This window comes from Eutrigla gurnardus (genome assembly GCF_963514095.1).
Source record: "Eutrigla gurnardus genome assembly, chromosome: 3".
NCBI classification, from domain to species: Eukaryota; Metazoa; Chordata; class Actinopteri; order Perciformes; family Triglidae; genus Eutrigla; species Eutrigla gurnardus.
This window is the reverse complement of record NC_139917.1, coordinates 12,119,581-12,146,164: the sequence shown is the minus strand read 5'-3', so window position 1 is coordinate 12,146,164 and position 26,584 is coordinate 12,119,581. Positions and strand designations below refer to the sequence as shown.

Below are 26,584 nucleotides of genomic sequence, written 5' to 3'. Positions count from 1 at the left end.
TTTATTAGAGTTGCCCCCAGCGATTTCAGCACAGCGCTCTCGTTCAATACTGGACCAATTTCAAAAATGGTTGTCCCCATTAGTCACTTAGACCCAAGAACACGGGAACGGATCCAGGTTGAAAAGTACCAAAGTTACCCTTCAAGGCTACTAAACTGACCTTCGTGTGTACAATTTGTTGGAACGTCCCTGAAGTATCACAATCCTTCTGTAAATCACATTAACGACCGTACAGCCGTAATCATCTGATCCATTTTGCCTCTTGAGAGGCCTCTCGGTCGAAAAGGCTCTACATTTAAAAGACGCTATTCTCTTCAGGCTTACTGGAAGGAAGACAAGCTGCAGCAGAGGGTGGCTGTAAGCAATCTACAACACAGCCAATTCCATGTAATGGCAGTGTAATGACGCAGCTTACACAAAGGGCACAGGCAACCCCGCTGTGAAACGGTGTCACGTCTTTGTGAGATAATCCTATATTTTCAAAATTTCCATTTAACACTACAATGGCGAGAAAATCACGATGAGCAGCAGATGCTATTGTGTGCTCGGGGTGGCCCCGCAGTCATGGATATATGATGACAATTCTGAATTATTATTTGTTAGGTGCAACAAATTACTCAGCGCTGTCCTACTTTTAAAGACATATTAGACGCTACTGTGCTCGAGGGCCAAGAGAACAAATGAGTGAGAGAGCGAAAGAGAGCATAAGAAAGTGAAAGAGAGAGTCTACAACACAGAGGGGGAAGCAAGAAAAATGAACAGGGTGTTATGGGGGTGAATAGCAGAGCGGGAGATGAGGAGAATTATAGCAAATGAGAAAGGGCAAGTGAGATTTAAGAGGGAGTAAGAGCTTCCAAAGTGGAGGAGCCGACAAAACTTTGCCCTGTTCCATCTGCTCGGCTATCATTTCTGAAAGGGAAAATTACACAGTATCGAATTCCCTTGAACAATTAACATAAATGTGTCTCTGCGCTAACATTTTACTACGTTCACCGGCAAAGACAATGAGTGCAGCCTTCTCACTCGGAACCTGCAACGTTCTGGATAAGAAAGACCTGACATTTCTCTCTTCAAGGCGGGCGAGACGGCAGAATAAATTGACAAAAAGGTGGCCGACTGTCACCGAGGCGACGGCGGGTGAGACCGGCACGACCTGACACCTGCTGATTTCCTGCTTTTGACGAGGTCACAAATGTTAGGCGGATATTAGAATCCTACGAGGGCAGAATGGGAATGCCGGATCAGAATTAGAATGACCACAACGACTGCGACGGGGTTCCTAATGAAGCCTCTCAGTCCCTCTGCCAAAGTGACCCATTTTCTCTCTCTTTTTCTTCCCCACTATCGCTGATACAGTTGCCCCAAATTCTTCACAGGGAAAAGAAGATGCATAAATTTAATTAAAATGGCTAAAATTATTGGAATAGATCCTTACATGTCTTTTCTACTCTCGGGAGAAAATGTCACCGTGGAGACGGTAAATTACAATAACACCAATGAACTTTCACTTTAAAGGACAAGATGGGATTGTTTTAACTGTGTATATGTGTGTGTGTATTTGTGTGTGTTATCAAGGCAATTCGTTTGCTTCCGTAAAGATCCTCTTTTTGACTTTTATCTGAAACTCTAAGACAATTAGAGCTTCTCTTCCCCCCCCATTTTGGTTTAAATGCAAATTGTTTTTAAATGCTAACCAGACTTCTTCGGCTTGATTGTTTCGACACAATGGCACTCACACAAAATGAAAAGGGCGTGGGAGGGTTTATGAAGTAAAAGTGTGGGGACTGGTCTACATTGCAAAGCCTTGCAAGATAGCAGGGGATTTTGTTAAATATCCTGCAATTACAAAATTCCCTGGAGCGACTGATTATACAGCACTCAGACACCCACTATAAGTGTACAAGGTTGTTAGTTGAACAGAAGATGATCTGTTTCCCTGCTTGGAACAGGCTGAGTTTTTCCAGAGGTGCTTCTGAACATAAATCTGATCTTGGACCGGCGGAGTGAGCCAAGACGGTATATCAACTCATGACAGCTGGTTCACATGCTTGTCCCGTTTGCCTTTTCTTCCATTAAACTTTCTTTCCTTCAGTGTTGGGCAGGAAGCCCTTTTCACACACTTACTGGTAAGTTACAGAGATAAGCCGTCAGCTTAGAGAGTGGTTCAATATTGCATTCACGACAACCAAGAACATTGTCTTGCGCCTTTTCCCATATGCCATGGCAATGGTGGACCAGAGGGGGCGTGGGTCCTTCCAGTAGATTGTAGTAATACAATACTTATGGATGCCAACCACCATAAAACTCCATAAAACCAAAAAGAAGAAGTAGAAGAACAAGAGGTAGATAGGACAAGTCAGTACACCCTTGCTACAGAAACGCAAACAAAAGACTCAATTGTCGGTGACCTTTACGCCCAAAACAGGGCTGTGGGCAATGATGATGACGCGTCATAAGCAGAGTTTTGTGACGCGTCTTCGCTCGCTACGCGTGAACGCGTCTTTTGTCAGACGGACGTAGTAACCTTTTACTGCTTTCATTCACAACGCAGCCGTACTGCCATTTTCCATGTAATATTACCTGGTCATGAGATGGGAAATTGCATTGTCATGCAATGATATGCGTGACAATCCCTGCTTCCATTCACACAATACTCCACGTAGGAAATCTTTCTTAACATTTCACTGTTAAAGGGAAGTAACCAGTTACAGTATGTGATAACTATTTTTACAATAAGTCCTTTAATGGATTCAGTAATTACTAAATCACAGTAATGTTCCGTTAGCTTTTTTGCAAACCTAGACCCTCTTCAGACAGAGTGACTTTTACGAATAAAAATAGCTAACAATGCTAACTATGAACTGTGTGCAAATAGTTAAAGGCATACTTCAACGGTGGAAACATGAATCTGTATTGAAAGTGGGTCATATATGTAGTCAAAATGTAAAAATAAATTTAGAATTTGGTGCCTTCTTGACCGAGAAAAGGCAGACAGTAACTTTTTGATGCATGTGGATGGAAGACAACAACTCCCACAATGCACAGCTCCACAGGCCACTCCCACTAATCTGTCCCCCCTTGCCAGTCCTCTGCCGGTTTGCAGTCACACTCCGAGACCAAACGGGCCTCAAGCGGGTCCGGCGTCGCGAGGGCGGGCAGGAACGGACGCAAAATGACGATATCTGTGTCATCGGAGTCTCTTTTTCAGAATAGAAATATGGAGATCTCCCGTCTCAGGAGAAAATGAGGGAATGATACACGACCATTCAAAATTACCACTGGGTTTCTAACGACACAAAGCTTAATGCAAATGAGTGAATATTCTTTTAATAGCATAGTAGTTAAAATGAATGAAAACAACTTATCGGGTATCTCAAGTACCAGACTACTTAGCCTCTCGGCCAGGCATTTTGTGCTCGGATGACGATGACAATGGTCGGTAAAGACCTATAGCTGCTGGTATCCAGCAATACTCACCACAATGAGAAATAGTGCTAATGACGTGGGGCTTTTAGTTCAGGCCTTCAGGCTGCTGCAAAAACGCAAGGCGCAAAGAGCAGAAAAATGCAAGGAGCTGAGCAGCACAAAAGCAGCATGCAAAACACTCCACTCGCATTGAAAAGCTTTTAAATTGCTGCCCCAGGCTTCTAAACAGCGCTCTGTCCCGTGTAGGATTTAGTGGATTGAAGGTTGATATCAGTTTGCTGTCTCAGCGATCAGGTGACTGGTTCAGTATGTGCTAGCTAGGTGCATGGGCGAGAGGTGTGGGGAGATGGGTAGCTTCTACAAAAACAATGGAATAAAATTCACAGTTGTCTTTGTTGAATATTGTGTGTTTTTAGCTTTCTTGATAACATTTAATTAAGAAACACCTGGTTTTGTTTTGAGCGGGAGGCTAGCATCAGCTAGCGGTCGATGATGAGCAAATGCAGAGCATTGAAATGTTATTAAATATGAAATTGATGCATTATCTTATCAAATAGCCTCCATAATAACATTCCCAGAACAGATATCTGCACATTGTATAAAACCAAGTTAAATATTCTTGTTTCCTTTTTCATGGCATATAAGAGTCAAAGTTTCTCACTGAGGGAACATTGGATATTATCTCTCCATAAATCAGAAAAACTGTTAACAGCCATAAAAAAGCACTTTTTAACATGTTTTTAGGGATAAAATGTACTATAAACCAGGCTATGAATGATGTATGAGTGAACCTCTCTGGAAAAAACTTCAGAATAGGGAAAGGAATGAATCTGAAAAGTTTGATGTTTGTAGTTGCTACTGAAAAGGAGATTCCTGGCTGGAAGTGTAAGAAAAAACTAATTGGAGAAAATGAAAAATAAAATTCCATACATTTTGAAGACACCGTGTGAATATGGTCAACTATTCAACTAAAAGATATCACTATGAAACTCAAATATGATTACTTATACAAAGATAAATCCATCCATCCATCCATTTTCTACCGCTTATCCTGTATTTTAGGGTCGCGGGGGGGCTGGAGCCAATCCCAGCTGTCATTGGGCGAAGGCAGGGTACACTCTGGACAGGCCGCCAGTCTTACAAAGATAAATGTTTCAGAAAACTTGTAAAAATAGTTGTTTAAATATGCAAATGTGGCATTATATAATGCTAATTTTTGGTGAATTTAAGAGTAATACATTGTGTTTTTTTTGTTGTCTTTCTATGAGTCTGAAATAAAACATTTGATGCATGCAAAATAATGAACAAAATAATCTGGAAATTATCTGGTGCATGATAAACTAAGTTTTTGCCTGTAGTGCCTACCCTTAAAGGTGCCATTTACGGGATTTAGAGGATTCATGTGAGTGTTCACCACTGACTAGGTCACGACTGCTGTGCCACACTGCTCTCTTACAGCAGTTTCAGCTGATCCACCCACACTCAGGTTCCCCCCTCAGGTAAACACTTTTCCCTCCCATTCCACTGTTAGCTGCAAGCCGCCGGCTCAGCCACCACCATGTTGAAAGGCACATTTAGTGTCTTTGATGGGGCGGGGCTGAGTAATTGAAGTAAAGTAACTATTTATCACTGCTTTTGTTGTTGAGTAATTAGTAAAGTTACTTTTTCGGTGCTTTTCTTCACGCATAATCTCATAGCGTCAAACGTCTTCTACAGCCTGACAGTTTGCTGTGAGCCGTTGGTTTTTCTGCACTGATGCCGTTCTCTCTCTCCACATCAGGAAGCAGCAGCAGATTTCTCCTGTCATCACTCCTGTGGCTCTATGAATGTGCGTGTGTGTGTGTGTTTGTTTCTTCCCAAAGCGTCTGCCGTCATCCTGCTGGTGAAATACGAGGTGCGTATAAGTCTTCCAGTGAGAGGTAGTCACTAATAGGATGGAGGCTGCTCCACAGGAATGAGCTATGGCCTTATTACCCACCTCACTTCCTTCCAGTCGGTGTCCTCCCATAAAAGCATACGACACTGTTCCTGTCCTCCTTTCTACATATCTATCCACACTTCATCCATCCATCCATCCGCTCCCTCCTCTTTCTCTTAGACCCCCTCCTTTTCTCCTTCTCCTCCCCTCAGCCTCTTCACTTCCCCTCCCTCCTTCCCTCCCCTCAGCCTCCTCACTTCCCCTCCCTCATTCCCTCCACACTTCTTTTCTCTTAACCATATTTGCTCTTTTGCAACACATCTCCTGCCACCTCTCCTTCCTCCGTTCTTTGCCACTTCCTTCTTTCACTGCCTTGAGCACCTGATTTCTACCTCTTCCCTCCGCATAGCACCTACCTGATTTTCTCAGAGCTCTTCTTCCCCCATATCTCCCTCCCTCCCTCCCTCCTCTCCTCCCCCCTGCTCCAATCCTACCTCAACCTGACCCATCCCTCTCCTCTCCTTTCATTTTCTTTCCTTTCCTCTCCATACTCTTCTAAACTTTCATCATACGCCTCTCTGCTTGATCTATTAATCTCTCTCTGTTCTCACTCAGTCTTCCTTATCCCCTTGGCTCCTTTCCTCCCTTGCTCCCTCCCTCCTTCTCACCCCATTTTTTCTCCCCGTCCCCCAGCCTCAGCACCTGCCTCTGAGGCTGTCTAGACTGGCAATGAAATGAGGATGGAGAGAGGGAGGTGGTGGATGGGGCGCAAAACTAGGAGGATAAGACGAGAAGCAGACAGCGGGGCGAGTGGGAGTAAAAGAAGGAGATGGGAGTGTTTGAGGAGAGAGATAATAAGAGTAAATGACATGAAAGAGTGTAGATTTATTTGAAAAAAAAGAAGGGTTCGTGATCTGAAGTGGAGTTGTTCATTTTTAGAAGAAAAGAAATCCCGCTTTTTCTTCACGGTTCCTTTTGAGCTGTCAGTTTCACTTCTTTTGATCCACTCTAAATTTTTTTGGCATCTTCCGCAGAGCACAACAGCAATCGTTTTGTGTGGTTCACCGCTTCACACCAACCGAACACCTCTGTCCACTCGTCTGTCATTTTTGAAGCGGGCCCCATTTTTCAACGTGATGAGCCCTCCCCCGTTCACTCGCTGCGTCAAATTGAAGAAACGTGATCCAAAGGGACTTTGACCGTTTCTTACCGATGAACAACTTTGTGAAGGATTTTTTTTTGCGGGAAGACTGCGGTCATATTTTGTGGATATGGGATGTGGGAGAGGAGCAGGGACACAGGGGGGATGGGAGTTGAGGGAGAAAAAAGAGATGAAGGCCTCAGTCGAGTGATGAGGCAAACGAGGACAACCAGATGCTGGATAACATCTTTATATGACACACATGCACGCACACACACACACACACACACGCAAACACACACACACAAACAGTTTGTTTGATGGTCTGCATGTTTGTGTGGTTCAGTGTGTGTGTGTGTATGTTGCGACAGGAGGAGGTGTCCTGTCTGTCTGTAACAGGATGTGATAATTAACCTTTCTCCTGCTGAGGGGAGCCATTACAGCGATGCTTTAAACAGGTTTTTATCACGAACACAACACATTACACAACTTAAGTTGTTCTACACACAGTGATATTGTGCACCGGACCTCTTCACACAGGGGTCATTCTGCCTATCCATGTCCATATTTACTTATGTATCTAGCGAGCGATGATTTATACAACAGTTGGTCATCATGTTTTTTTTAGAGCGTCATAACTCCATAATGGTTTGCGCTAGAAACATGCAGGTTATCTTCTCTTAAACTAGAGAAACGGGGATAAACAACGGTACCCTGCTTGTCCATGTGAGCGATTTATTTCTGACAACAAAACGAATGCGTAAAGTTGTAAAGATGTGACTAGATGTCTCCTTGTTTCCGCGGCGCATTTCTTCGTTTTGTTTATGTATATCGATCATTGTTTTTATCCGCCATCTTGCTCGTGACGTATAGAGTCACGTTTATGCATCGGACATTCGTATTGGCTCCCGTAGCGGCTTTTACAGCCAATCGGAAAGCCTGATTTACGCTTGGCCGGGAGTCGTTGTGTTTGCCCAAACGGGAGACACGGAGGAGTTCAGAGCAGAGAAAAGGATAGTCAAAGAGTTACTGAAGGGAAAGAGAAAGTTAAATACATAAATGGTACAGAAGAAGTACACTATATACACACATATTTAGGGCAGGGAGAGGAAAGGACCATTGCTGGCAAAAAAAACGCCCATGGACACTACTCAAAAGAATATCCATATTTCATAGACAAAAGCAGCTAGAAGCTTCAAATAACTTCTAAAACAATCCAAACAAGTGTGCTAAACTTTCTGTTGAGCTTTTCTTTCGTTATAATGGTTTGCAGTGCTTTTTTAAATCAAATGTGTAAAAATTGAAGCTGCGTTTTTATTTATTTTTAATTGATGGGCTAAAATATTATAGTGTATATAAGTATTTATTGAGTGATACACACAGTTAGCTGAGGTTGTGCTGATTCTGGGGATGTGTATAAATTGATGATACTCTAAAAAATTACAATTTTATAGGCAATACACAAAAGTATGACAAGACGGAAAGTTCTCTATGTGGGTCTCAGAGGGTTAAAGTACTTCAAATTAGTGTTTCCCAAATATCCCCCCCCCACCCCCCCACACACACTTTTTAAAAATGTACAAAGCATCACAACCATTATCTATAAAAAAAAATGAGAAGAGTGAATATGTGCATGAATTAACGTTGCTGACCATCTTTACAGCCATTTCCACATCACCTTACATTATATTGAATAGTAGGTAAACTCGCCATTTCGAAGAGATATGCATCATAACTTAGCATATGCATGTGTTTTTGAAAATATTTTAAATACATTATAAGTGAGACTAAATGCACATATTCATTTAAGTAATGAGGTCCCAAGTGGTCCACAGGAAGCTGCATGACTTGGCCTCACTAAAAAGAACATTGGTTTACTTTGCTCTACCTCATAACTGTATTAAACTGGAGTAAACGTACCAACTTCCACCCCTGCTTTCAAAGATGCATGTGCACAGAAAGAGAAACAAAAGCTGTAGTCTCAAGTGAGAGCCAATGTGGCAGATGGGCCAGCAGCAGAGTAACATATGACTTAGTGCCCCGAGTGAGTCTCCAGTAGCAGAGGACCAGCCAAACCTTAGCCACTAATGAGGCTGTACATGGAGTCAATCCCAACAGGGCCCACTCCAAACACGAGGAGGCAGACACACACAAGGAGGGAGAGAGAGACTACGATGCAGACTTAACCCCCCCACACACACATATATATCAGAGGAAAAATCTGACGCACAAACTTGGGCACCAAAGCAAACACTAAGGGGCACGCTAACATGGCATGTGTTTGGTAAAAAAACAACCTTGTAGCTACAATTGTGATGCTTTTTATGCTTTAACTTCTTTGGAGGATTGGCATCCCTCCCTACTGGTTCGCAGATCCGAGGTAGGTGTGGGTTACTTGGACTAAATTCAGCTGTAATTACAGTATCACAGCGTTTTCTCAATACTGAAATGTGGCAGTATGTCACTTTCAAATGCAGGGTGAAAAGTGTGTGCTGTTGTTTTTTTAATTGTAGGAGCCAAATCATATTAAGGCTATTTTGAATACGTGAATATGTGCAGAAATGTATGTGATTATTTTTTTAGATCATTTTTTATGTTGAAAGATTATGACATCCAATCGGTGCAGTCTATTGTTGCTTTTAAGCCATTAATTCTTAGTGTTTATGGGTACAGAATCAGACCTGTTTAAAAGTGACACATACAGGAGCTCACTCAGGTTGAAGTTGGGCGGAGCTACGATGGGGACAATGTGAGGTCATTAAACTCCAATAAGAAGAATAAACATGTTAATTGTGGGGCCCTGGCAGCTACAACAAATAGATAGAGATAGATAGATGTAGCAGAGTGAGGGAAATGTCAATCAAGCCCAGTATGTTTACGCCCACTCACTCACTCTAATCATTATATGCTTAGACTCAGTCCACTCTGATATAAATAATTGAATATGTTTAAACTGATTTATCAGTCCATGTTTAGCTGTGATAAGAATAGCTTTACTTCAGCAACACAACTGTTCATATTCCAGCTTGTTATAAACGTTCACTTGAAACTGAAACCTGTTCAGCTTCACGCTCCATTTCCTCACGTTGATCTCTTCCATTCTTATTCAACTGTTGCACATCTTTGTCTCTTGTCTGCACATTCAATTGAGACCATAAACAATAATCATAGCAATAACAGTCCTGCTGTATTTTGAGGATCCACAGAGAAAACAGCCCAAATTGGAGGCTATTAAATTATTTTCACAGCATGCGAGATAAACTCAAACAACGGTGCTCTAAAACGAACCCCGTTCATAATCAAAAGTTATTTGGATATACAAGGTTTTCAACTGGAAAAGAAAAGCGCTGCCCATGCTCACAACGACAAAATGCAGTCAGATACACACACACACAAACATCCTGGACGCACAACCACAAGGTCGGGAACAATCGTGTGGCTGTAGCACATTTCATTTTCTTCGGAGGAGTATTGTGAGTCTGCTGAAATTATTACAGAGCACTCCAGGTCTGAAAGTAATACATTTGAGACCTACTAAGGCTGAAACCCGAAATCTACAAATAAACAATAACAATGGGCTTGCCTTTTAAAAAACTATAACGCAGTTTTTGTGGGTGATTTTTTTTTTTGCAGACAAACCGGTTATGACTAACAGCTTGTGACAGGCAGATTCAGTTGCAAGACAGCGTGAAATAGGATTTACTGTGTATTATTACTCGCTGTGTGTACCAGCGCAGAATTACGACAGAGTGCTTATGATATATCTTATTGATTGAAAGCGTTTATTAATGAAAGGGAAAGAGCGAGGTGATGCAAACCTATCACACATGCTGTATGATTTCTAGATCCCGCGTCATGTCGGCTGCTGATTTAGTTCTGAGCATTTCTGACCACGGCTTCGCCGGCAGAGTGCAGTGGGAGTGTAACCCAAAGTGTCTCTTTGTTATTTTAACACAATGTTATTGTGTTCCAGTGAGCGAGATCCGGCGCCAAATACATTTTTGAGGACACAGATTGTTTCGTGATACACACACTGTGCCAAGTGCTGATGGCATGCTGTGTTATATGGGTTGAGAATCAGAGGAGGAAAGTACGAGAGAGGGAAAACACAAAATGAGACTCTCTCTTACCTTAAGATGCACTTCAACACGTCAAACTGCAAAGGGAAGGAGCGGGAGAGAAAAAGAGAGGAGAGACAGAGGAGAGGGAGGGAACGAGAGGGGAAGAAGATAGAAATTAGATTACCGAGGTGCAGTCGCAGAACAACAACTTTCCAAGACACTTCACAAGAGAACGTGTGAGGTAAAACAGCAGAGATTTCAAAAGTGCTACAGTGGAACTCACAAGCAGGCTCGTTGTGCATTCGTCTTTCGCTCTCCCATAGAAGTCATGTTATGACCATACAGGCAACTATTCTGTGATTAGACAGAAGCAAACTCCTCGTATCATTCCCCAATCACTCCTCCAGAAATTTAGAATCCTCCACAATAGAATTAAAATATTCTCTGGTGTAAATCTGTGAAATTAAAGTTGCGAAAATTCATGGCTGAATTACAAACATTTTATGAGATCATAAATCCATTCTAGAGTAAAAACACAAAATGATCAGTGTCTGCGAGGTCTGGAGTGGAGGATTTGGCGGCATCTAGCTGTGAGGATGCAGATTGCATACAACAGAAACTTCTCCCGTGTTGGAGAACTGCCCCGGCCGACACGAAGATGAGGTGCGACGAAGTACAGCAGTGTGTGTGCTAGTAGTTCCGTTAGCTGTTAGCAGTTAGCCAAACACACTACACGTGAGCTGCCGAGCAGTGGCCGAGAGCTACCCAGACTGTTTTCCCTCCAACTGTGAGCTCAGAGTAGCGAATGATGGAGGTCGGCGATGCACTCAGCTGAGTAATCACTTGCAGCCTCAACCGGCCGGGTGCCAGTTAAGAGTAGCGAGTGCGGAGTCAGCAGGCGGTCAATGGCAGCATAAAACAGGCAATAAAAGGTGTTTTGAGAAAAGCGTGAGTCACCGCAGCCGCGAGAGGTCCTTGAACATGCCGCCGTAACTGGCCACCCAAAACATTATGCAGTTGGCTGCAGCAAAATTAAAGATTAGCTGTGGACAGACACAGAGATGCACACTCACTCACTTGCCATTTTTGCCAAAAGATCCCCAGAAACACTACACCCTGTGCCTTTAATTTCTGTTTCCTTTTTTTGTAAAGTTTGCATGGCTTTGACTGGGAATGTGGACTAGATCTCCACGAGGCAGCAAAGTGAAGCAGAGCACCATTTGACAGTTGCAACATTTAAAAACAAATCAAAAAAAGAGGCTGCTCTGAAATCTGCTTTTGAGGGGGCTGTGGAGAAGAAAACTTGCACTTTAAATAAACAAACAAAGAAAAAAATATTCTGGATATAGTCCTCATGGATTTGCTGGATCTCTGGAACCAGTAGGATATTTATTGCTGTCCTCTTTCCCTCTGCTGCACAACACTTTATCAGTGCCCAGTACAGTGGGGCAGGAAGTGGGGAGACAGTACTGGTTTGTTGGGTGTTTGTTCTCCTTCCCTCGCCAACCAATGACCTACTGTACTCCACACTGCCACGCTCCCCTGGCAGCAACACACGTGGCCCTGGAAAGAGACGATGCAAATGCCTTTAAGCTGCCAGTTTATTCGGAAGAAGTACTCATCAAATGGTCGAATGGCTTCTGAGACTCCCTCCCTCCCTCCGGGCCTTGTTGATGTCCGATTAGGCGAACAGGCTGCAGCCAAGTACGTTGGATGCTTTCCAAGACTGACGTTCACACTGACTTCACACCGTGATTAGCCAGCTGTGTGCAGGTGAGAAAGGAGCCAAGGTTTGAACTCCCTCTCATTTTCTTTTTATTATTATTTACTATTTCTGTCACTTTTTATGTGAACAAACGATTGCAACAATTAAAAAAATTGTCCTTTTTAACACTGAACTTAATTCTTCCTTTGATCTGAAGTGAATGTGCCATGGCTTGTCTGAGAGTGAGTTGGAGCTTTGAGGGATGGGATTCTGTTAGACCTGGTTTCTGGGGGCATGCCCGCCCACATGACAAGTTAAATACATCAGTCTGGTGCACTGTCAGAGCAAAATTACCATCTATGAAGAACATTGTTTCCAATTTAGTGCTCTAGTAAACAATACAACCATAAGCAGATTGGTTGGCGGACCCCTGACACACTGGGGATGGGCCGCCCTGGTCGGCTGCCACAGGGATCGAGGGCACTAATGTCGGTCCGTGCTCGCTGCAGTGACGCTGGCTGACGGTGCGTCATCGTGGCTTTTGTGGTGAGCGCGAGTTGTTGCAGTGATTGGTCATGCATCTCTGGATTTTTGTAACAAGGCGCTCGCTGCACCCACTCACGGCTTTTCAGACATGACTGTCAGAAAAAGTTTACTGATAAAAGCATTATTAACAACTGTGAGGATTCTACAGAGACAATCATGAAATACAGGGATTAAATAGAGGTGGTGAAGTCCATGAATATAAGATAAGAATTTACACTCAATAACAATTCCTCCTTGGCATTGAGCTTTTTGGGTTATTGCCAGTTACACTCGTTGACTGACGCTTCTTCATAGTATATAGTATGTTTCACAGAATAATGCAACGAACAGCACCTTGAACATCCTCATGCTTGCTCATAGATTGTATGCAATCTGTAGACGACCCTGACACACAAACATGACCATGACACATAAACCATGACACACATTAGCCCCTTTGAGACTGCCTTTTCGTTACAGAAGTATTCTGCCGTTATTCCGCCCTGCCGTCAGTCTAGATGCTCGCCAAGGCAGAAAGGCGTAACAGAATATTACACCTCTGAGACGGCAACGGAGGTAAAAGTTTACCTTTCGTAGTTGTTTTGATGCATCGAGCTAATCAGATTTCCGACGCCCGACGTGGCCGACGAGTCCATAGACGAGACCGCAGCCACGCTGTGGGACGCCTCACTTGTTCTGCAACGCCGGGGTTCTATCTCAACGCACACACCGTTACAGCGTAACTAAACGCTCCAGTTCGCGGCATATTTCGACTCGCCTTCCCGCCATTACGGCGGAATCGTCTGTCTAAAAGGGGCCAATGACTTCACTGATCCCTGTCTGCCTTCTTAAAAAAAAAACCTTAAGTCACCAGGAAATGTTTTAAAAAAGCTCATCTTAAGTAGAGACATTGCCGTGAATTGGGCCTATTCAGGAGAAAACAACATACTGATTTGGATGAGGTGATAATAGGCCCAATTCACAGCAATGCCTCTCCAAAGTCCGGATGATAATGATAATATGGCGATTCACAGCTAAAATCTCGAGTATGTCCTGATTGCTGAATAGGATTGCACGGCGGTGGAGGTGGGCGTGGTGCAGCATCTGGCTGCAGGAGAGAGAGGTGTGTGGGGACGGCTCGCGGGAGCAGCGTCAGCTGATCGACGCAGCTGCAGGTGATCTGGGTTGATTAACAGGCCGTGTTAAACTCCACAGTAGGCGGGCCAGAGGAGACCCTGAACACAGGCCGACGCACATGAAGAGGCAGGCGAGACAGAGTGCTTTGGTGTGCCATAGCCGGGCATTGTGGGACACACGGACATCCAAGAGGAGCCAATTAGCTGTGTGTGTTAAATTAAATGTATAAGTGTACAATCGCTTGAGCTGGGAGACCCCCGGTTGGCATCGGTCTATATATAAACATCTATAAAGTATGTATTATAAGTAGGGGTGTAACGGTACATGTATTTGTATTGAACCGTTTCGGTACGGGGTGCTCGGTTCGGAACGGAGGCGTACCGAACGAGTTTCCATACGGACATATTATGTAGAGGACCGCATTTGTGGAGCGTGCTGCAGCCGCACATGCGCAGTTGCGCACACCGCGACACAATAAACAGCAGTAGTAGCGGACGTCATGGCTAATGCCGCTAGCGTTGGCAACAAGCCAGAGTTGGAGGACCCTCCCGCGACATTAAGGTCTCCCGTTTGGGAACACTTCGGCAAAGCGGTTTGCCGACATTGTTCATGTGAGGTCGGGTATGTTTCTGGCAACACGTCAAACCTGTTGACGCATTTGAAACGGCACCACCCCCACGTGAACATCGCTACGAGGAGAAAGACGAGCGTAGCGTTAAGGCGGGTCCACACCGCACCGACTGCCCGACTCGCGTCGGTAAATGAAGTCGGGCTACTTAACATGGCCGACTCGAATGGCGGATTACACATTTGAATCGGCTGAAATGAACGCCGACGTGGGCCGATTCGAGCGACCACACCAAGGAGACTCATGTCACGGACGCCGACTCTCTCAAAGACGCCGATTTTCGGTCCGGTGTGGACCCGCCTTTAGTGCAAACACAGCTCCCCACCGCGTTTAAACAGCCTCTCCCTGCCCTGTTCAATTTTGCACATCAGATGGAGAAAAGATTTGTTTTTAAAAAAACAGTCTGAGCCTTATTCATGTTATTTAATCTGAGCAACAACTTGAAACTATTTAGTGTTGCAACTGTTCAATTTTGCACATCAGATGGATTATTTTTTTTAAAGAAACAGTCTGTTATTTTTATTTATTTTTATTTTTTAAATAAATATTTTAAATACTTGTATTTATATTGTTGAGCAGCATTCTAGCTCCAGTGCATGTTCCTACTGTTAAAAGCACAAAAGTAATAAACAACTAGCACATTTATATTTTGCATTTTGTTTTCTTACTGTACCGAAAATGAACCGAACCGTGACCTCAAAACCGAGGTACGTACCGAACCGAGATTTTTGTGTACCGTTACACCCCTAATTATAAGGGCACATTCAAAGTAAACATACACAGTAGTATGTGGTAGGGCGGAACGATTTATCGTTTTCTGACCGAAATTGCGATTTCAAACAACGCGATCATGTGATCGCCAAAGCTGCGGTTTTTGCAGCGCTCCTGACTCACCCAGGATCTGTTGTCAACTATTTTACACATACATGCCGTCTCCCGACCATCCTGCCAAGCTCACCAATCAGACTACTCATGAACAGGTCACGCTAACCAATCAGTATTAACCTGCTCCGTATTTGTAATTAGTCAGAAATTACTTCAACTGGACCAGAAGCGGAGTTAGGGGATTTAATCGCCAAGAAAAACAGCACGTCCGTCATTTGGGAGTATTTCGGGTTTGAGGCTGCAGACGTGCACCAGAAACGGGTACTGTGCAAAACCTGTCGCGCTAAAGTTGCAACATCCAGCAGAAACACAACCAATATATACCGGTGATATAATCTCCCGCGAGAGGGTGCATTTCACGGCAGGGGCGCTGATTACGGCACAACACCGGCACTTGAAAAATCACCAGACATTTGCATGACGCGTGCATGACGAAAAAGTCCGGTGCCTATGAGGATCAGGCCCACTGTAGCAAACAGACTACAATTACAGCATCTTTTGCTAGTGTAACTCCGTACGATAAGAGCAGCGGAAGACACCGGAAAGATGTATTTAAAAACCTCCTCCGCACGCTGGACAGATATACGATTCCCTCCCGCACCGACTTCTAACAGGTTGCCGTCCCACAGCTATACGCGGAGTGTAAAGAAGAAGTGGTAAGCCATAAATGAATGACCCACCTATTTTAATGTCTGACATATTTTTTAAGAAGGGTCATTTTATTTCAATAACAGTTTTTGTATTTGATATACAATTACATTATTACAGTTGCACATTTTTTTTAAGTTAAGACAGTCAAAGATGGCTCTTTTAGTTCATTTGTAATAACTGCCATTGGTCAAGGACTTTAAAGAATGAACATGCATGTTTTTTAAATTTTTAAGCAATTTTTAACTTTAGTTTTCATACTTGCATTAGAGTAATAGCATGCAATGTTTTAATGTTACTGTACATTGTGAATATTGCACAGAAGCTTGATTTGAAGGAAATCGTGAATCAAATCGAAATCGCAATATCTGTCAGAAAAATCGCAATTAGATCTTTTCCTAAAATCATTCAGCCCTAGTATGTGGTGTGTGTAGATGGCTTACAGCACACAAAATGGTAGATAAAGTCTCTAATTAACCTAAGAACAAGAACATGAACATCACACCATATCCATACACTTTAGACGCAATCTCCTACCCATGGATGCACACACACACACACACACACACACACACACACACACACACACACACAAACAAACACACAAGCAGCGATCAGAGTGTTTCATTAGTGAGGAGCAGATAGATTACCCTCCCGGAGGAGACATTGACCAATAGGCCATTGATCTACTGAGCTAAGCCAATCCGTGTGTGTGTGTGTGTGTGTGTGTGTGTGTGAGCATGTGGAGAGTAACCTACTGATGGAGTCTTTAAGTTGTTAGCGTAAGCAGCACAGTAAATCTAATCCAGTTGTGTTTAATGGAGAGAGAAAGAAACAGGCAGTTGACATCTTCATTAGGTCCAATTACTCCGTCCAATCACTGCCATCTCGCTCACTCTCTCAGTCACCACAGAGAGCGAGGGAGAGACAATCAGCAGTATTTATGTCTTGGCAAAGCGCCACCAGAACAAGATTGATAGTACTTGAACGACAAATAAAAAAAAAACATATTCATTCCACTTACTGAATGACGACGCAGTGCATTCGTTGGCGTCTCGTATAATTTGATCTCATTCGACCCCGTCAAGAGCGCTGAAGTGTAAATCAATCTGGCTAAAAGTGGATTTACTCAATTACACCGCCTTATTGATGCTTTAATAAAGATCGTCGGGCTCAGGGGTTGTAATCATGACTTATGTTAACAACGCGGCGACGCGGCCATATTTCCCATAACGAGCTTGTTGTAAACACAAACAATCACGGGGAAGAAGGAAAAAACAACAACACGGGGAACGCTATTACTGGTGACACATTATCTGCCCGAGTTGTGCGTGTGCGCTCGAATGCCTCCCCGTCTCCATGTGTGGGACTTGTAATTAGCTCTCCGGCTCGCTCTCTTACACTGGACGTGAAGGTAATTGGGGCTTTTGGACACTTGCTCTCCATCTCACTCAGTGTGAGTGTGCGTGGGCGCGCTGGTGAGCGGCCAAACCATTACGCCGTGCTCGGCCTCGCTCGAAAAGCAGCTTGTGATTCATTAGTAATGAGTCCATTTGCAAAACTAAATGTGTGTTTGAGTGGCAGAACGGCGGCGCGGCGTGATGATCGTGTCCACTCGTCCTCAGAAAGCATGTAAAACGCACGAGGAGCTCGCGTGGACACGAGTTCAAGCCGGCCACTTGTGTCACTAATTACTGCTCTACACCTGCTAATTCAATATGGCGGCGTGCACAAGTATGCACTCTCCTCCACACACATACGGAACGCAGGCTCGCCATACGCCGACTTCCAGACAAGTTTTCTTTTTTCTTTTTTGCACCGACGAGTCAAAAATACACTCTCATTTTCACTTTGGCGAAGGTGAGACGGCGCCGCTAAACGCTGCATGTTTTCGGGGAGGGATTCCTCTCCTTCATCCCGGTCTCACATAGAAACACGTCTCCGTGCACCTCCTTCTCCCTCTCTCACTCCCTCATTCTCTCGTCCTCGCACTCCTTCCTTCCTGCATGCATTCGGCTCCCGCTGCCTCTCGGTACGCTGTATAGTCTACGCTTTGCTGCACACACACACACACACACACACACACACTGAGGGAGATGGTTTGGAGAGTGTGTGTGAGTGTCTCCTCCCAGCCTGTTTTCTCAACAAAAGGCCACAGCTGCTGCCAGTTTTGCTGAATAAAAGATGACATTGTCGTAATATCAAGAGATTAGGAGCTAACGAAACAATGATTTTGTCCAATTTAAACAGAGACGTCAGTCGAATCACAAGCACTTCGCATGTCAGCTGTAAAGTGATAATGTTTGCTACTAAATGAAAACTGTTTTCATCTGCACACAGAGACTCCCCGACTGTCTCTCTCTTCCTTTTATTCTCTCACTCACAATCACCCGCTTCCCCCCCCCCCCCCCCCCACACACACACACACACACACACGGCACGTAGAGCATATGGCTATTTCTCTCCTCTTTGAAGGGCTGCTTTGAAGCTATGGCACCCGTATCGATTGGCGCTCAGATGAGCTCGCTTCGCCAGAGCCCTGCGATTATCTGTCGCTTTATTTCAAACAGAACGCGAGAGAGGGGGGCTTACGAGCCCATCACTCACTCACGCTCTCACAGTCAGTTATACACTCGTACATGAAGCGCACGCAAACACTGGCCTCCGCACACAAACGGGGATAATGAGACGAGCTTACGCGCCGGAATCCTGACTCTTAAGGCAAGCTGCGCTTCAGAACTGACAAGTGAGCGGTGGAATGTTAAGAGAGTGAGGACGTAGTGGGAGAAGGAGACGATTAAGTCTGGCAAAGTGATGAAACTTATGGCTCTACTTTGAGATTTTTAAAAAAAGAAAAAAGAAATCTGTTCCTCCGTTGGCATTATGAAAACCACTTTGTCCGAAAACGAACGTTTAAACTCAAAGTTCTGAGCTGGGGTCAAGCTTAACAGCTGTGTCCACTGTGTACACTTGAAAAATCAAATATCTCAATAAACAAATGCATGCTTTTGCAGACAGCAGCCGGGATTATTCAAAGAGGGGAACTTCTCCTTAACGCCCATAGGAGGGAGGAGGAGAGTGAGCCAGGCTGACATGAAATGTTAATGGTCTGCCCAGAAGCAGCAGAACTTCATAAAAGGCTTGATTTAGAAACTGGTAGCTTTCAGGAACAATGAACATTGTCACATCGCACATAGAACTAGAAACACACACACAAATGTGACATACCACCCATGCTTTGATTAAAACCTGCGGCCACGCTGCCGAGTTGTTATTAAGAATAAAGATCCCCGAGTGTGAAATTCATGTGCTAAAGGGCACGACTCCCGGAAACGACGGCAAACACAAACACACACAAAGATGGTCCACAGCTGAATAAATACAATGGCACATCGCATCAGCAGAGTCACTTTGTAATTAACACTCACGCTGCTCTAATCCTTATTATTCCACGTTAGTTTACTCCAACGACTTGGATCTAATCATCAGCTCAGAGAGGATATATGTGACACTATATCACAAGGTGCTGAGAGATGACAACAGATGATTGTAATGCCACACAATGGTTACTAGGGGTGGGGGGAAATCAAATGGAATCTGGAAAAAATAATTCAGATTTCATAAGGCCAAACATGGCAAACATGTGGGATCTCTAAACCTATTGACGGTTGTTCTCTCTCTATCCCAGGTTGCTGCTCAGATCTGTTCAGATGTTGTCATCTCCTTTCACTACACTCAGAACTTACTTGACTTCCGTACAGACACAAATAAGATATAGTGTAAGCCTGACAGGCTGTTGGTCATGTTTAATAAAAAAGTACATTCATGTCACTGCTTTGGGGTCAATTCTTAATGTAAACATTAATATTTTAATAATGCACCAGGTTAGAGGGTTCCTTGTACAATTTACAGCATTAGTTCTATGAGAATCTATTTCATATCCAAGCAAAATTGATATTGTAACTGAAATATCCTGAACCGAATCGATATTGAATTGGAGATTAAACCGAATCCGGACCTTGTGAATCAGAATCGAATCGATTCGGGACATCAGTGGCGATACCCAGCCCTAGCCCGGACAGTGGGGGGGTGGGTCAGTCTCATAGAGCTGTATTCACAGCAGCGGTCGCTATCAAATGATTTAATTACAATATACGGATAAAGAGTATGCCGAAGTAACGATTAGTAAAAAGTACTTTGCCATGGTTTGTGAAGTCTGTCCGTTAAGACGATACGCAAATAACTTTGAAAATAATTGTTTTGGCGCTCGGCAAAATGATTTGAGGCTATTGAGCCTTTACGTCATTTTATGACGTAGATTATTCCCAAACGGCCAACTTTATCTCAGAATTGCGGCTGATCAAAGGTTTTCGACCATGAGTGGCAGATTTGATACATTTGGGAAGTTTGTCAATTCTAACAGCAGCATTGATGTGTTGCACCAAATGAGTCTTATTTAGTTTACAACTTAAAAACATGTTTAAGTATGCACTTAGTCTTGAAGCCATGTATGAATCCACACACACACACACACACACACACACACACACACACACACACACACACACGTGCACAAACATGAAAGCAAATATCTAATTGTGTTGTTAAATGTTGGGATTGATCTTGATGTGACTGCTTGTTTACTGATGATGCTGAGACGGGTGGGGGGGGGGGGGGGGGGTCACAAAGCTGACATTTGGTCTGTGTTCAAAGCTGTGCATCACCTATCTGAAGGAACCGATGATCATCACCAGCAAATCACTGAGTACTAGCTGAGCTTCAGGTTTCCCAAGGTCAGAGCAGTGACTCAGACCTGAGGCAGAGCCGAAGGTTGTCAACGGTTACGTTTTAAAAGGAGACATTAGGATGTGATAAAATCAACAAAAGAGACATTCGGATCAAACACATGTCCGTGGGATGACATCATCAGGGTTAGTTTCTCTGACTCGTGACGGACTCCAGATCACACTGGCAATTACAGGGGAAATTGGGGGAATTTCTCTTTGAATTGAGACTCAAATCACATTTTTCTCTCTTTGTGTAGACAAGAATAAAGTCCTGGTGTTCACTTAGACTTTAACTTAGTTTGTTTGGAACTCTGCTCATTGCTCATTGGTATTTGTCCGGCACAATGAACGAAGTAGATTGTTTTTATCAGCTGATTCTTAAAACACTTGTTCTCTCTGGTAAATGTGTGTATGCTAATACCAGTGTGCATACTTATATTGTGTATAGTGTGTGTGTGTGTGTGTGTGTGTCTGTGTGTGTGAGGATCATTTGTAGCACTGTCAAAAAGAAGGAAGTGACTGGTTACTGAACACAACACCTGCTATACTGTCTGGCTATATCAAGCTCATGGTGCATGCGTGCGTGTGTGTGTGCGTGCGTGTGTGTGCGCGTGCATGCGTGCGTGCGTGTGTGCGCGTGTGCACAAGAGCAAAGGAGGTCAGAGAGGTTGAGAGAGGGATTTCTGGGTGAGGAAGTTTATTGGTTGATGTGGGAGGTTTATGTGCATAAGTACACCTATGAGAGCCTGAAAGAAATGAAAATGTGTGTTTGCGTGCGAGCGCAAGACAGAGAGCGTGTGTGTGCATGCGCAAGCGAGGTGTGTGTGTGTGTGTGTGTGTCTTTGCTCGTTGGGTCGGTATCCAACCACTGCAATCAGCGGTATTCCTGACTCAGCATTAATAATGACCCTATTAGTCAAAACCCCTACTGGTGCACACACACACACACACACACACACACACACACACACACACACACACACACACACACACACGTAGACCGCCAGATGGACACTTCCTCTCATAAGCCTGCAGGTATGTAATAATTATGTAATATGTGTGTAATAATGATAAAGAACATATCACATCTCCTTCCATTAACAAAACCAGCCTGAACAGATCAGTCATCTTCACATCGCTGCCAACGCAGGTGTGAAGCCGACTGATTAAAAAAATGTGAGATTTCAAGTCTCTGGATCGCAGCTCAGTCTGGTTGGTGAATACTTACTTATCAGGTTTTAGGAAAAAACACCATCAGCTCTTAATCACATTCAAATGAAACCTAAACATTTTTTTTTTTTTTATTAATCATGAATATAAATGCTTGTTTTGTTCCTCCTCGCAACATTTTATGCAAAACTTCCATCTCTCATTAAATATGCACAGATCTGCCCTTTGGTTTGATCGTGTCTTTCAATTGATAATAATTATTATGCATAAACAAATGAAGGTTGTCACTTGACTTCCACACTGTAAGAAAAACATAGAGAAAAAAGACGAGAAAAAACAATAGTGTCTGTGGTGTCCCCTAAAGAATACCTGCAAGGACTGGAGGATGATATTCAAATATACAGACATTCAGAATTAAATTAGAGAGATTATCTAATGTCTAATTAGATATTATCTAATGTCATGCTTGTATGGTCTGGCACTGTGTTCATTGTCTTTATTACGATGGCGTATTAGGATCATTATACATTATAGCATGTTTTTTTCATCCAGGGGAGAGGGGTAGGATTCAAAACGAAAAACTCAGAATTTCCAAGGTTCATGTCAAATTTACAAGAAGAATAAATAAATATGGAGCCAGAGGGGTACAATTCAGGGAAAAAACAAAGTGGCAAATTGACAAGAAAAAAACTCAGGAAAGTAGAAACTTGAATATTGTCTGCGATTAAAGAGAAAACAAAAATGAAGTGGTGTGATGAGATGGATCCAACATTGCAAAAATGAGGCAAGTTGGTTCCTTGACCAAAAAGTCTTCTCCGAAATTTGAGGCTTTTTTTGTTGGAAATTTGCCACTTTCATCTGAGGAAATATTAAAAGTTTTTCAAAGTATATTTTGAGTTTTTCCTCTGAATATTAAATCCCTCCCCGGGCTCTGTATTTATTTATTGACTTACTTACAATGGCCCTAATATGCAGTCATACTTTATGGATTATAACCATTTTCTTTGTTTTCAATTTCAAAGTTGAGCTTCTTAGGAAAATCTGAAAAATGTATTCTATGAATATTAATATAAATTGCTCAGTGTTACCCATACTGTTGCTGCTGCTACAGTGGTGCTATTTTTCTGACGTAAACGCACGCACACAAACACACACACACACACACACACACACACACACACACACACACACACACACACACACACACACACGATGCAGTGTTTCAGCCTGGAGTGTGACTAACTGTGAGAGCTCAGGACATCCAGTAGAGGACACCTTGTTATCATCCCTCTATCGCAGGACATTTCTGTGTGTGTGTGTGTGTTTGTGTGTGTGTGTGTGCATGTGTGAGCGAGAGAGCATATAAACACGCGCATATGCTCTCTATGTCATATATATATATTGAGTGTGCATTTGTGTACACAGAGAGAGAGAGAAAGAGAGAGAGAGGGAGATTTAGAAGATGAAAGAAAACACATGGACACACACATTTAGACAGTCTGATGTGAAAAATGAGACGTCCAGTGGAAAGATGTATTGCTGACAGTGTCAAAGGTCAAAGGTCATGTGTGAAAGGTTAAGGTCCAGTCAGCAAGTGTGGACCCCACAGGAGACCCTCGCCTGCATGTGTGTGTCTGCTGTTAATGTGTACGGTGTGTGTGGACACCGAGAGACGCCGCACATCCACATCATATTTCCTATCATGGAAGGGTGTGTGTGTGTCGGTGTGTGTGTGTGTGTGACCCTATGCCCTACATCCTGACAAGAAGAGCCGGTGGGTTAAGAGAGGAGTGTCGGACCCCGAGGTGTCAATCAAAGATTCAGATTGACAGGCGAGTTAGCAAGCACTGCTCTCACATTCACCCACACACTCTCTCTCTCTCTCTCTCTCTCTCTCTCTCAGGACTGCACTCTGTCACTCTCTCAGGCTGGCTGTCTTTCACCCCCTCTTCCTGTCTCTGCCCCCCCCCCCTTCTCTGTCTCACAGCCCGTGTCTGTACATCCACATGCTGTTTGCAGTTTGTCAGTTTCCCAACCCCTTCGTTCTCCCAACAAGTCTGTCTGTCTCTCAGCCTGTCTCTCCTCTTTTTCTCTGACAGATGGGTGCCTCCAACCATCTCCTCTCCTGCTCCGCCTCTCTCTCAGAGCATCTTTGGTGTTCTCGTTTTCTCCTCATCACATAAAGCAGCCATTCACGCACACACGTCCACGTGCCTTTGTGTTGAACATCTGTGTGTGCATTTTTGTTTTTGTTTGGCCGTCCTTGGGAGGACAAATTAATTAAGATAGATCAATAAACTAATACCTCATCTTCGTTTTATTGCACCACCCAGTGAAATACAATGACAACATTGAAGTCATATGGGTTCATTTAAATACAAGGAGTCGAGCTGCAGATAAACATTCGATAGTTGCCAATAGTGCTACATGCAATTTGTTCCCGTCTTGAGATTTGTGCATTTTCAGATGAAGACGTCGGGCAAAGGGTCAGACTTACTGTGAGCAACTGAAATTGTATTGCATTTTTAAAGTGAAGCGCATTAACATTTGGTCCAGCAATAACAGATATTTAATGGAAACCAACATGAAATATAAATTAACTGTAAGACTAAACTAAACTGCAAAGAAACACCTTTTCAGTTTAAAGATCAAATGTTAATTAACAGAGTCAAATGATTTGCATTGCAATCAAAAGTGTTGAAGGTCAAATATAAACTGAAAGCAGAACTATTTTATTTTGCATAAAAAAGGTCCAAGTCAAAAAGGTGGATTCTTTTTAGAAAATTCCACCCTCAGAATTCTCCCTGGATAAATCTGAGTTGCACAGTTTTGGTATGCATTCATTCCTATTTACCCTTCTCATACTCTCTCTGGGAAATTAATGTTCATAATCAGCAGGAGCGTTCCGAACATGAGTCGTGTTTCGATGACACAACGTGTCCAGATTGTGCCGCCGTCGCTGCCAGCATCGCCGTTGCTGACAGACTTACATAGTGTGAACCTGACCACCAGTCGCCGTGTGCAAGCCCGACAATAAATGGATCCCGGTGCGATCACAGCGCCGCATTTTATAACTAATATCGCTTTGCAGAAGACAGTTCCGGTCCTCCGTGTACAGCCTTGTGCTATGTAGCTACGTGCTAATCCTGAAGTTTGTCTCCCGAGCACCTAGGCGGAGGAGCTTGTTATTGCTGACATGATAACTTTGCAGAGTTGTAAAATCCTTCCTCAAAGGGGTAAAACTGCTGTGTCGTGTCTTGTTGTATGATAAGGCTTCAACCTGGACTTCCTGGTTTGTATCTCTCCTTCTCCGCGGTACCTGTAGCCTCACGCCCACACCAGCGCAGCCCCTCGTGTTGTTTTGATGCAGGGTTATTTTTGGCCTTTTCAGGATGTGGAGCAGTTGCACTTTATGATCCGTTTCTTGATAACACAGCTAATACGGATTGTTGCACTTAAATCTGTGAATGAGACGACTGAGAGTGGACTCATGTAATGTTTCAATTGAATTCAGGCATCATTTGTACGCGGCCAAACAGGATCTTCAGATACCGTTCATTCAATCTGTTGGAGGAGCAATGTGTTTTTGGAACTATTTTAGTTTACTTGACGATGTGACCATCTGCTATATGGTGGTTGAATACGTACAGCAGATTTTCCCATTGCCTAGCATATTTACCTCGACAGACAGCCGATGGGATTTCTCAATTAGATTTTGGATCATTGCAGAAAAAAAGCTATGTGGTAAATACATGCTTATGATACTTAGATGTTTTGTTCAGAAAGAGGCTGAAATGAGAGCCACTTTTATGATTGTTGAAACGTGAATGCAAGCGCCAGAAGTAAAAGGCTAACATTAGGCTGTATAGAGAGTGTATACGACGGTTGCATCACTGTGAGTGTACACAAGTCTGGGCAGGCAAGCCATGTGTTAGGAGTCTCCTTTTTGGAGACATGTAAAGGATTAAAAATGTGATTGTTATATCGTAGAACAAAATGTTATAATCTCTTACACTTGTTTTTAACCACAGACAAAACAAAAACTTTGACTTTGAGACATAGACTATATATAACTGGTGGCAAGTGGTCATCATGACGTCACCCTTCGGTTTGTTGACTATGGTTTAGGCCTTTGCCATCTTGGATTTTTGCAACCAGTGGACAGAAATGACAATATTTGGAATGAGGAAGAGGATGGATCAGATGAAGACAAGCGTGGACCGGCACCCTGGGCAGAAACCTTAGTGGATCTGGCTCCATGTGGTGTGAAGCTGTTCACAAAGTTAGCTTCATAATTTAAGGTCAACTTTACAGCTAAGTTTTAAAGTCATCTTAGTAGCTAATTGCATTGGTAGTGGTCACGACCTATCAATCAAGGTAGCCCCGCCCTAAAGCAAACACTGCTTAGGACCATTATTTACTAAATGGACATCATGGTGTACTGAAGAAGACTTGAAACTAGCGTTCATAGAGATAATAATCAGGTGAGAAGTATGGTCAACAGTCACCCCCTGATGGCAAGTAGAGAGAATCCAAATTTAAGGCAATTCCCC

The 26,584-nt window shown here is 43.4% G+C and overlaps 1 protein-coding gene across 1 annotated transcript in view; it reads right to left on the bottom strand.

The window, feature by feature from the left end:
* The window catches only part of ptprdb (protein tyrosine phosphatase receptor type Db), a 152,616-nt gene that overhangs the window by 112,325 nt on the left and 13,707 nt on the right, over positions 1-26,584 (bottom strand). Inside the window, exon 2 of the mRNA XM_084004832.1 lies at positions 10,616-10,641. The gene's annotated coding sequence lies outside the window, so the exon portion shown is untranslated. The remainder of the gene's footprint in view (positions 1-10,615; positions 10,642-26,584) is intronic.